Here is a 13,499-nt window from a genome sequence, read left to right on the forward strand (position 1 = left end):
AGAGAACTCAATAGGAATAAAAAGGAATATTCTTTTATCTCAGCTGTACATGGTACCATCATTAAAAACGTCCATATGCTGGACCATAAAAAGTTTCCAAGTAAATGCAGGAGAAAAAATATATTAAATTCACCTTTTTCAGACTATAATCCAATACAATTATATTTAATAAAGGGTTGTGGAATCATAGATTAAAAGTTAACTGGAAATAAAACATTCCTAACAAATGAATGAGTCAAAGAACAAATCATAGAGACACTAATTTCACTAAAGATAATGATGACAATGAGACAATATTTCAAAATTTGTGGGATGTGGCCAGAGCAGTACTCAGGGTAAAATATACATCTCTAAATACACTCATCAGTAAAAGAAAGAAAGAACAGATCAATGAATTGGGCATGCAATGAAAAAAAACCCTACAAAACAACAAATTAAAAATATCCAATTAAACATTAAGATGAAAATCTTGAAAATTAAAGGTGAGACTAATAAAATTGAAAGTAAAAACAAACAAAAAATCCATTGAATTAATAAATAAAATTGGAGCTGGTTTTATGAAAAAAAGCACTAAAAAGTTAATTTGATGAAAAAGAAAGAATAAAGCTAAATTATTTGTATCAAAAAATGAAAAGAGTGAATGCACCACAATGAAGATGAAAAAAAATACTCATTTGGACGTATTTTACCCAAATATATGCCAGTAAACCAGATAATTTAGGTTAAATAGATGAATATTTATAAAAATATAAATTTCCTAGATTAACAAATGTGGAAATAAAATAGTTAAATAAGCCCATCTTAGAAAAAAGAAATTAAGAATTCATCAATGAAGCCTCCCCAATCCATAGCACCAAATGGATTTACAAGTTTATTCCACCAAATATTTGAGGCATAATTAATCCTAATACTACATAAACTATTCAAAAAAGTAGGTAAAAGAATCCTACCAAATACCTTTTTATGACACAAATATGAATTTATAACTAAATCAGGGTGAGGAAAAGCAAAAAGAGAAAAGTATAGCCCAATTTCCTTAATGAATATTAATTTAAACATTTAAAAATGAATACTAGCAAAGAAATCACAGTAATATATCACAGAGCTCATATACTCTGGCAAGACTAGTTCAACATTAGGAAAACTAAGAGCATAATTGGCCATATCAATAACAATAACAACAAAAATCTTATGATTGTATTAATAGATGCAGAAAAAGCCTTTGACAAAATATAGCACCCATTCCTATTTAAAACACTAGAAAGCATAGTTATTAGTGGAGCCTTTCATAAAATGAAAATTGGCATTAAAATACACCCAAGAGTAAGCATTATTTGTAAGAAGAATAAACTTGAAGTCTTCCATTAAGATCAGAAGTAAAATTAGGATTTCCATTACCCATATTGTTATTCAGTGTTGTACTAGAAATGCTAGCTATAGCAAAAAGATAAGAATTAAAAAAGAAGAAAAATAGGCTATGAGGAAACAAAACTATTGTTCTTTCTTTGCAGATGATATGATGGCATTGTAAAAAGGAAATTTTTATTCTTTTTTTTTAATTAAATGGGGTGGCGATAGTGGGGAAGGACCTTGAGGTCCTCTTACCATAGAGATGTGTAGGCATTCACCAGCTCACAGTGACAGGAAGTAGAAACCATAGAGACAGAAAGGAACAATAGAAACAGGAAGTGAGGTAGAAAGAAGGGATAAAAGGGGTGAGGAAGAGTTTAGTTTGTTTTGTCAGTGGCTGCCAGGGCTGGAAATTGTCAGTAAGTTGGCTGCTGGGCGTGAGTTGGTCGTTGGGAGTTGGTTGTTAGTGGTGTGTTGGGTTGGTGGTTGGCATGTAGTTGCTGGAATATAAAAGGTGGGCCTGAGCTTAATGAGAGGGCTTTTTGAGGTTAGAACTTTGTGGGGTGGTTGTAATTATAGGTAAATATAGGCAGTTTTATGTAGTAATTATAGGTAGTTATTGATAGTTATAGGATAACTAGTATAGACATTAGGAAATTTTCTTTCTCTACCTCTTTCCTATATTTCTCTCTTTTATTCTATTTTAATAAAACTAAGTTGTTAGTTGTTAAAAGCTGCTAGAAGTTTTCTTTTCTCTGGCTTAAAGGGATAATATTAATTTGCAACTCTACCATATTCTCATTAAAACTTAAATTATTAAAAGTTGCCCTCTTATTTTGTCAAAACTCATAATTTAACCCTTAAAGTATGCTTAAGGAAAAATCAAGTAGCAACCAAAATACTTGTTGAAATAATCAACAATTTTAGCAAAGTTGCAAGTTATAAAATAAATCCATGTAAATCATTAGTATATTTTTGTACTACCTACAAAATCCATTAACAAGAAATAGACCAGAAATTCCATCTAAAATAATTGCAAACAATATAAAATACTTGAGAGCCTACTTGCCAAGACAAATATAGGGATTATATGAAACACAATTACAAAATACTTCTTCACACAAATAAAGACATATAAACTTTTGAAAAAATATTAATTGCTCATGGTCAGAATAAGCACATATAATAAAATGATAATATTATGTAAGTTAATTTACCCATACAATGTCATACCATGCAAAATTATTTCATAGAGCTAGAAAAAATAATTTTAAAAAATTCATCTGGAAAAACAAAAGTTCAAGAAAGTCAAGAAAATCAGTGAAAAAAGATGTCAAGAAAGGTAGTACAACACTACTAGATTTTAAACTCTATTACAAAGTGTTAATCATTAAAACAAGTTTTAAATAGAGTGAATGATAAAGAGGAGTAGATTAGATACCACAAAGTAGGAAGTGAAAACATTAATATTTGGTAAACCTCCAAATCCAAGATTTTAGGGTTAAAATTCACCATTTGACAAAAAATGCTGAGAAAACAAGAAAGTTGGGAAGAAACTAGGCAAAGACCAACAACATACCCTCCTACTATATACCAATATAAGATAAAAATGAATAAAATGATTTAGATATAAAAGATAATATAAATAAATTAGGGGGGTATAGAATAATTTATCTGCCAGAGCTATAGATAAGGGAAGAGTTTATAACCAAATGTAAGATAGAGATGATGACAAGAAGAAAAATAAATAATTTTGGTTACCTGAAATTAGAAAGCTTTTGAACAAACAAAATGAGTACAGCCAAAATTAAAGGGATTATAGGAAACTGGAGGGAAAGGCACATTCTCAAAAAAAAAAAAAAAAAAAAGCAAATTTCTCTGATAAAAGCCTCATTTCTCAAATATATAGATAACTTAGTCAAATTAAAAAATAAGAGGGATTGTTACATAGTCAAAGAATATGGACAGGCAGTGTTTATAAACTTTCAATAGTCACATAAAATACTCTACTTATTAGAGAATTACAAATTAAAACAGCCCCTGAGAGACCATCTAACATGCCTCAGATTGGTTAACACAACAGAAAATGACAAATGACAAATGCTGGAATGAATGTGGAAAAATTAGGACACTAATGCACTATTGGTGGAGTTATGAACTAGTTCAACCTTTCTACAGAACAATTTGTAACTACACCAAAAGTGTTATAAAACTGTACATATATACCCAGCAATGACATTACTAGTTCTTTACCCAAAGGGATTAAAGAAAAGGGAAAATAGCCTATATGTGTGTATATCTATCTATCTATTTCTCTCTCTCTCTATTTATCTATTTCTTTTTGTTTTGGCAAAGGATTAGAAATTTAGGGGATGTCTATCAATAGGGATTCTAAATCACTCTTTATTAGAGAAATGCAAATTAATACAACTCTGAGTTATACGCTTACATACCTATTGAGTAATATGAGAGAAAAGGAAAATGACAAATTTTGGAGAGTATGTGGGAAAATTGGGACACTAATACACAGTTAATATAGTTACTATCTGACGCAATCATTATAGAGTAATTTGGACCTGTGTCTAAAATTGAATCTAAAATTGTGTATGCCCTTTGATCCATCGATACCATTATTAAATATAATATCCCAAAGAGCTTTTTTTTTAAAAGAAAAAGGTTCTATTTGTCCAAAAATATTGCAGCTATTTTTTTTTGCTGTTGTTGTAGCAAAGAATTGGAAACTACAAAGGCATCTATGAATTAGGAAATGTCTGAACAAGTTGCGTTATATGATAATAATGGAATACTACTGTGCTATACAAAATGACAAGCAGATTTCAGAAAAATCTGGAAAGACTTAAATGAACTAATGTAAAGTGAAGTAAGTAGAACCAGAAGAACATTGTTCACAGTGATAACAATATTTCTTAATGAACTACTGTGAATGACATTCTCAGCAAAAGCAACGATCCAAGACAATCCCAGAGATTCATGATGAAAAATGTCGTTGGCCATCCAAGAAAGAACTGATGGAGGCTGAATACAGACTGAAACATATATTTCATTTTCTTCATTTTTTGTTTGTTTTCTTCTAGAAAATGATCAATATAGAAAAATGTTCTACATAATTATGCATGTGAAATCTATATCAGATTGCTTACTGTCTCAGGGAACAGGAAGAGCAAGGAGGGAGGGTCAGAAGAAGAGAGAATTTGAAACTAAATTTTTTAAAAATCAATGTTAAAATTGTTTTTACTTGTAATATGAGAAAAATGAAATGTTATTAAAAACAAACAAAAACACCCACAAATTGTGGTATCTGACTTTGATGTAATACTATTGTGCTATAAGAAATATAAAACAGAATTGTTTCACAAAAAATGAGGAAGACTTATAGGAACTGATACAAAGTGAAGTGAACAGAACAAGGAGAACATTATACATAAGAACAATTTTGATGATGAACTGTGAAAGACTTAGCTACTCATATCAAGACAATGGTTTAAGACATTTCTAGATGACCTTTAAAAAAAACAAACAACATATCCACCTACAGAGGGAGGATTAATGAATGAGTGTCATGTGAAGGATGTCTTTTTTTTTGTTTGTTTGTATTTTCTTTTGCAACAGGGCTAATATGAAAATATTTCACTTGACTTCTTATGTATAGTCAATATCAACTTGTTTGCTTTCTCCAAGACAGGGGAAAGTCTTTTTTTTTTTTTTTTACTTTTTTTTTTTTTTTTAAGCCCTTACCTTCCGTCTTGGAGTCAATACTATGTATTGGCTCCAAGGCAGAAGAGTGGTAAGGGTGGGCAATGGGGGTCAAGTGACTTGCCCAGGGTCACACAGCTGGGAAGTGTCTGAGGCCAGATTTGTACCTAGGACCTCACATCTCTACACCTGGCTCTCAATCCACTGAGCTACCCAGCTGCCCTATAGGGGAAGGTCTTGAGGGAGAAAGAGAAATTGGAATTCAAAATATAAAAAAAATGCTAATTTTTTTCTTACTTGTAATGGGGAAATATTTAGTGAAATAAAAATTATTTATAAAGGTATTTGTTAAAGTTTACAAATAGATAGAAAGCCCATATGTATGCATAAAATATATACATACATATACACTTTCTATCATCATCATCATTAATATTATTCCAATAGATTCTATCCTCAAAAAACACTTTTTTAACTTTTGCCACCAGATAAGATAATGTCTATAGTGTTAAAATCAAACATGCTTTCTCTTATATGAAACTGATAATTAGAATACTTAAGAAATTTATGGGATAATGAAGATACTTAGGATACTTTAAGGTAATTAAGGGAAACAAGGGGGTTAAGCTGAGTGCTAGTGAGGTGATAACTAAGATGCTTTAGTTATCTATGTTACCTGAAGTATCTAAGATATCCATAGTACTTGGGAAACTTAAGATACTTCAGAATTTTTTCACTTTAGGTCATTGAATAGTAGGAGCATGTTTAGAAAGACAGGAGGGTATAAATTGAATATGATGGGATGATATCCCAAATTAAGTCAAGGGATAAGAAAGAGAAATAGTGTAGGAAAAGAAAAAATGGAGAAAGCTAGGAGTAAATTATCTCACATGAAGAAGCATGTAAGAATCAATACAGTGGAAGGAAAGAATGGGGATAGAAGCTGGCAGGCAACATTTGAACCTTACTTTCATGGGAAATGGCACACAGTGGGAACAATATCCATACTCAATTAGTATATTTTTTATTTTTTTATTTTTTTTAAACCCTTAACTTCTGTGTATTGGTTCCTTGGTGGAAGAGTGGTAAGGGTGGGCAATGGGGGTCAAGTGACTTGCCCAGGGTCACACAGCCGGGACGTATCTGAGGCTGGATTTGAACTTAGGACCTCCTGTCTCTAGGCCTGGCTCTCAATCCACTGAGCTACCCAGCTGCCCCCCATACTCAATTAGTATAGAAATGTATCTTACTCAATGGAGAATTTAGAAGGGAAGGGGGAAGAAAAAAAAGAAAGGCACATTTGAATTAAAGTTATTACTAATAAGTAATAGGGATGAATATTAATGTCTTATCAGATATTCATCCAAAGTAATTCTTTGATAATCCACATATAGGACTATCTTGAAAGATTTAAAAAATCTTTTAAAATTAGTAACATCAAGTATAATGATCCATTGTGGTAAATAGTATAGGCTTATGAAGGACCAATTTCAAAAGTAAATGCATTATTTGTCTCTCATAACAAAGTCATAAAATTAATGTATAATAGAATGTATGAATGTAAAATATCTTGTATTTAACTCATGCTTTCATATATTTTCTCAAAATTTATGAATTGAAAAATGTATTTCAGTTGACCTGAAAACTTGCCCTACTCATGTTAAAAGCAAACAAATATAAACATGAAAGATTATAAATAATTCATAGTGGTAAAAGGCAACATATTAAGTTAAAGTGATAGATATTGTGACCCATCACAAGGGATCTGTGTTAATTCTAATTCACTTTAGCTTTTAGAATAGAGGGAATTAGATGGGCAGAGGTTGTGAACCAATATATGTCAGAAACAGCAACAGAAGTGAAGAATCTAGAGTAGAAACTTACTCTACTTTCTACTGTGCTAATTAAAATGAAGTCTCAAATTAATTAGAGCCTTTGCTTATATAAGCCTGTGGTTAGAATTGAGAATCCACTGCATGATTAACCCAAGAAACATTAACTTTCTTAAGGATTGTTTGGTATATGAAATGTTGATTCTTAGGAGAAAGAATGCCAAATGGGTGAGAAGACAAAAAAGAAAAAACAAAGTATTAATCTATTTGCCTTCCCTTGCTTTGTGAAAGCAAAAACAGAAAATAAGGAAGGCAGTATTTAGAAGTGAAAGTTCTTGCTTGCTTTAAAGATTATTCAGTGGGTAAAAATAAATGTTCCAAATTCCATAAGTGGAAGCAAAATAAATTTGCTCAAGTTTTTGGAATTTGTACTAATAATATGCCCAGGTATTGCTGATAAAATTGATATAGATTTTATGGATGGAATTTACATCAATGCAATGAACTTAAGATTAAAAGAGTTATCTGATTTTCCTGGTTTATTAGCAATTATTAATCCAAAAAACACTCAGCAATTACCAATGAAAAATAATTTTTTCACCATTTTAAGACTGTCAGCTATGAATATGATGAGAAACACATTCTAATTATTACCATAAACATTTTAGAATTTAAATGTCATGCTAGGAATTGTGAGCAATAGATGTTGATAAATGTATCTCTGTAGTATATATTTTTTTAAGTAGGTATTTTATGCACATCTTTATTTTATTGAGGAAACTAAGAAAACACATTATCTACTTGGGCTATGTCCACATTAAATAATTCTGTTCTCCTCTGTTCAGTGAATTTGGTGCATTCGACAGTTATGTGATAATAAATATGCTCAAATACAGGGGAATCTGATTCAGTGTTAAAGACTACTGCAATGATGACATCTGATGTGTTACAGGTTTAATACAGTTATGCAGAAGTAGGCTCCAATATTATGTCAGAGTCCTTGGTAGTTTATTTTTGCCAATTACATGGACATTAGTATACATGAAAAGGCCAATTTGCTATTTTAAACCATAAAACCACAGAAGCACACTATAATACATTATTCTAGGTTTTTTCTATCACTTGCCAATCAAGCCAGATCCATATTATTAACTTTGTTTCCATTCAGAATAAAACAATTAAAAAGCATTTATTAAACATAAAATTATATGCAAGGTACTTTGATGGATTCTGGGAATATAAAGACAGAAACAAAAAGTTTCTGTCTTTAAGGAATATATATTATTGGAGTAAAAAAATATACATATATATGTATATATATATAAAAGCACATTCAAATAATGCAAAGTAACATAAGAATTTATAAAAATAATTTCAAGAAGTAATGCTAATAACTGAGCATAGCAAGAAAGATTTCATGTAGGAAATGGATACAGAAGTGATGTTTTAACTGCTTGAACACATGGGTTAATGCAGACATGATTGGGGATGTAGACTCGAAACGACCACACCAATGCAACTATCAATAATATGGAAATAGGTCTTGATTGATGACACATATTAAAACCAGTGGAAATGCACATCAGCTATGGGGGGAGGTGTTCGGGGGGGTGAAGGGGAAAATAAGAACATGAATCATGTAACCATGGAAAAATTTTCTAAAAAATAAATTTAAAAAGAAGTGATGCTTTGATAGAGCTAAGTTATTCCATTACATAGAAGTGAGGAATGCCAGATAAGAGAGACAACTTGTGCGAAGGGGTAGAGGAGAAAGAGAACATATTCTATATAACAGGATAATGTTAAAAGAAAATGGCATGAGAGGACACACACACACTGACCTCTGTGTGAGTGCTACTAATAGAAGGGCTATGCCTCTCCCCACCTGACAGGCTCTGTTGGACTGAGTCTGCCAAGCTGTCTTCTTTCAATAGTTGCCTAGGCAGGGAACCACTGAGAAATTGTGTGTGTTGTCAACTTCTCTAGTTCCTCAACCTGGGGTTGGTTTGAATGTTGATATGGGCTATTAGTGCACTGATTGGATAATGCTATGAGTCTGACAGAATGACTCTCTTCCCCTTCCTAATGGCTTTAGATATATTCACCACTCAGGAAAGGTACTTCAATCTTTGACTTGGTATCAAACAACTGTATTTAATTCTGGCTTAACAGGGTTAGGAACAAGGGAAAGGATAGAGGATCTGGGAATGCTATTGCTAATTATCTAAGGAGATGATCAAAGCTATAGAGGTTGCTGGATCAAGTAGAGGCTGGAGATTCTTCACCCTCTCACTAACTCTGGCTTGACTTGGCCGGAACCAAGCCAAAGAATAGGGAAGGCTGTTGATCTTCTTGAATGACTGTGGTACTGCTCTCTCTCAGCTCTATTGATGATAGATATAATAGCTCTCTAGGTCTCTCAGGCAAGGAAGTTGAATTGCAGATATAGGGCCTTACCCTCCCTTTCTTGAACTACCCAAGATTGCTCCAGAATGAGCTGTCTTATGCTGTGCATGATGGGTATTTATAGGGTTGGTTCCAACTGACTTTTGGCCCCAGCTCACGTCACCTGGGTACATTCCAAGGTCTCCAACTGACAATCTTGTCACTCAAAGTGGTGTCCATCTTGTCCCAGAAATTCATTATAACAGTAGTCAGTATGATGTCAGTATGATGATTTAACCTGAGAATGTTAGAAGGTAAGTAGTAGGCATTAGGAAAGAAAATGAAAAAAAAATAGGAGCTCAACTGTGAAGAACTTAAACTACAAATACAAATATTTTTGCTGCTTAATCCCCATGTCAATAAATAGTTTTTGTTGTTATTTTTGTAATTTGATGATATGGTCAGATCTGTACTTTAGGAATATTATACTGACAGCTGTATGAAGGATGGATTGGAGCAGGAAGAGATTGTAGAATAAGGCAATTGGTGATAAAGATCTTAACTAGTGTAGGGGAGGAGACAGACAGAAAAGTGGAAGTTAGAATCAGTTAACTATAAGGTCTAATAGGTAGTAAAGAGTTAAGCACAACTCCAAGATTATGAAACTAGGTGGATGCCTACAAGGAGAATAGTCCTATGAATTACTTGTATGTTACTATCTATATTGGGGAAAGGACCTAAAGAATTATTTAGCTTCCATTATAATGTAAGCTATGCAATAACAAAAATAATAGTAATTTATAGTTACATAGCATTTTGTGATTAACTATCTATCTATATATACCTTAACCCATTTTATTCTCAAAAACTGCGGTATTTTAGTATTGAACATATCATTACTCCCATTTTATAGATGGGAAAACCATGACTTTGCAAGGATTTCAAATAAATTACCCAGTATTACTGAACTATTAAATGGTAGAAATGGGACTTAAATCTAGGTTTTCTCACTTAAAATCCAATTTTCCTACTATATCCAATATTTCTCCAGTTACACATCCTATAGGCTCTATATCCTGATATCACAGTGTATATGCTTGGAATGGATAGTCTGTGAAGGATAACACTGTTCAGAGTGGGCATGTGCTTTGTTTCCGTTACAAGCACTCTGTTTCATGGGTTATAATAATAAAGCATCTATTCTTGAAGGCTGTAATGTCTACATAATATTCCTCCTTTTGAGTTTTCAAATTGTTTGCATAAATGTGTATTTCTAAAGCAAACAAAAATGGGTTTTCCTGTAATCTGGTGCAGTAATCATTACATACTACAATCTTTCAAAGCAAAATGCATTAGGGACTTCTGAAAATGGGGCAAGAAAACTAAATGGCTTCTTACCTTGAAGAGTATGACACACAATGTTTTGAAGGAGAGTTCTTTACAAAAAATGTGAAATGAATTACATTGCATGTCAATTATTCCAATTACATTTTATCCTTCAAACCATGGGCTACTTTCAAAAATGTTTAATATATTATTCTGAACATCATAGCTCATAAATGCAGTGATTTCATGAAAATGCTCCATTTAGTGTTTAACAAAAATATTATTTGAGAGTCGTTATGGTAACCAGAATTCAAAAAATAGTAAGTTGACTTGGAAGAGATATTAACACTATCACTTCAATATTGTTGTCCTTGAGAGCCAAGATGGAAGATTATAGACAACTCAACTGAATGCCTTCAACATTCCCTTCTCATCCCTAAACAACTTGAAAATAAATCCTGAAATCAACTTTTGGAGTGGCAGAGCCAATAAAGAATCAGGACAAGATATTTCCAACCCAAGAAAACATAGGAGGTCAGCAGCAGAAATCTGTAACACTTGGGTGGAAACCCGTCCAGAAACCACACACACATAGGCAGCAATATCAGTGATAACATTAGCAGCAGCTCCAGGAATTCTTAGCCCAGAGATACAAAGGGGTCAAAAACCAGGAGAAAAAAAGACAACAGGGGAACTTTGTTGGAACTGGGTTCAACTGTCACTGATTCAGAACTCTCTTGCACACACACAGTTCTAGGTCACAGTTCCAGGGTGGAGAGGAAAACTGAGGTCAGTCACAAGGGAGTAGGAACTCTTGTAATAATTCCAAAGCAGAGAGATTCCTAAAACTTGTGTCTGCAGTGGACCAAGGATCTTTCCTTAGTAAAGACCAGAATGAAGACCAGGAGAGCAGTGACCATGCCACTCCAGAATCACAACATAGTTGAAGCACTGAAAAGTTGCAGACCCCTAGAATGAACTCTGAAAAGAGTACATATTTTAAAAAGCCTTAAGCTTGGCACACTGCCTCCCCAACTGGAGGTGAACAGAGCCCAACTTTAATATAGAGATTAAAGTTAAGAAATAAGGTTGGGAAAATGACAAATAAAAAATTGACTATGTAAAGTTAATATAGTGACAGGGCAGACCGAAGTATAAAGTCAGAAGAAGATAATAAAGTGAAAAGAGCTAAAAACAAAGTCTCAAAATAAAAATGCTAATTGGATTCAAACCCAAGATGGATGTCTAGAAGAGTTAAAGAAAGAGATAAGAGTAGTAGAGGAAAAAAATTGAGAAAAGAAATGAGAAAGAGGCACAAAATTTCTAAAGGTGTACCTTAAAAAACAATTTGTTTAATGGTAAAAGAGACATAAAAAATACACTAAAGAAAAGAACTCCATAAAAAGCAGAGTAGATCATATGGAAAAAGAAGTACAAAAACTCACTTAAGAAAATAATTTTCTGACATTTGGTTACTAGAAGTTAATGGCTCAATAAGACAACAAGAAACAAAAGAATATAAAATGGAAGAAAATGTTGTTATGGAACACTTGGACTGTAACCACAAGGACCCAGGAAAGTTGGATGGAGATTCCTTTATTCCCGGGGCCAGGGCGTACTCAGAGAGAGAGCAGCACCATGCCTTGTATAAACAGTATATATATACGTTTTTCAAAGTAGGACAGAGGTTGTTTACAAAGTCAGGGGATTGGTCAGTTCTGGATTCTGCCTAGTGACAGAAGGTGGTTTTCCATGGAAGCAGCTGAGATTACAGAAGCGAAGGGATGCGGTTATACAGGTGCTATATTTTCTGACGCTCAGGATATGGGGAATATAAGTACTTCTTGGAACAAGGAAAATTTGCTGAAACACAAGCTTGCATAGGTGTTTTGGGGCAAAATGTCTACATGACGTGGTATCATGGCACCTGGGGCCCTCTTGAGCAAAACAACTTCAGCATGTGGTCCCTTGGCACCTTTGAGATTTTGTCATAACAATGTGAACTATCTTACTGTTAACACTGATGTTAAAAACTGGACTATCTGAAAATCATGACCAAAGAAAGTTCATACATAATATTTCAAGAAATTATGAAGGAAAACTATTCTGATATCTTAGACAAAAAGGGAAGATAGAAAATGAAAGAATATACTTGTCTCCTGAAAGGGATACCAAAATGAAAACTGCTGGCCAAATTCCATATCTCTCAGTTCAAAGAGAAATTATTTTAAGCAGCCAGAAAAGAAACAATTTAAATATTGTGAAGCTATGGCATAGTCAAGGTCACACAAAATTTACATCCACTAATTTAAAGGAATGATAGGCAAAGAATATGATATTCTGGAAGGCAAAGGAGCTAGGATTATAACCATGAATTATTCCCTAATAAAACTAAGTATAATCTTTCAGGGGGAATATAATAATTCAATGAAATAAAGGACTTCAAAGCATTCCACATGAAAAAGTCTAGAACTGAATAAGAAATCTGACATACAAACAAGATTCAAACATAAAAAGCTAAATATGAGTCATTATAAAAATCTAATAAAGTTAAATTTTTACAGCTCTTTATGGGAATACATGCAACACCTAAGGAATTTTCTCATTATTAGGGCAAAGACAGAGGGCATGGATGTGAGTCCAACTGGAATGATAAAAACATAAGGGGATGAGAAAAAGGGATGCACTAGTTAAAGGGAGAAGTAGAATGTTTAAAATTTTCTCACATAAAGAAGGCACACAGTGGAGGGTACAATGGGGGAAGCATGGTGGAAAATGCTTGAAACTCATCCATTGGAATTGGTTCAAAGAGGAAATGCACACATGCACATACACACATACACACACATACATGATCAGTTGTGCATAGAAATGTAACTTTCCCAATAGAGA

The sequence above is a fragment of the Gracilinanus agilis genome, chromosome 6, assembly GCF_016433145.1.
Source record: "Gracilinanus agilis isolate LMUSP501 chromosome 6, AgileGrace, whole genome shotgun sequence".
Classification (NCBI taxonomy): domain Eukaryota; kingdom Metazoa; phylum Chordata; class Mammalia; order Didelphimorphia; family Didelphidae; genus Gracilinanus; species Gracilinanus agilis.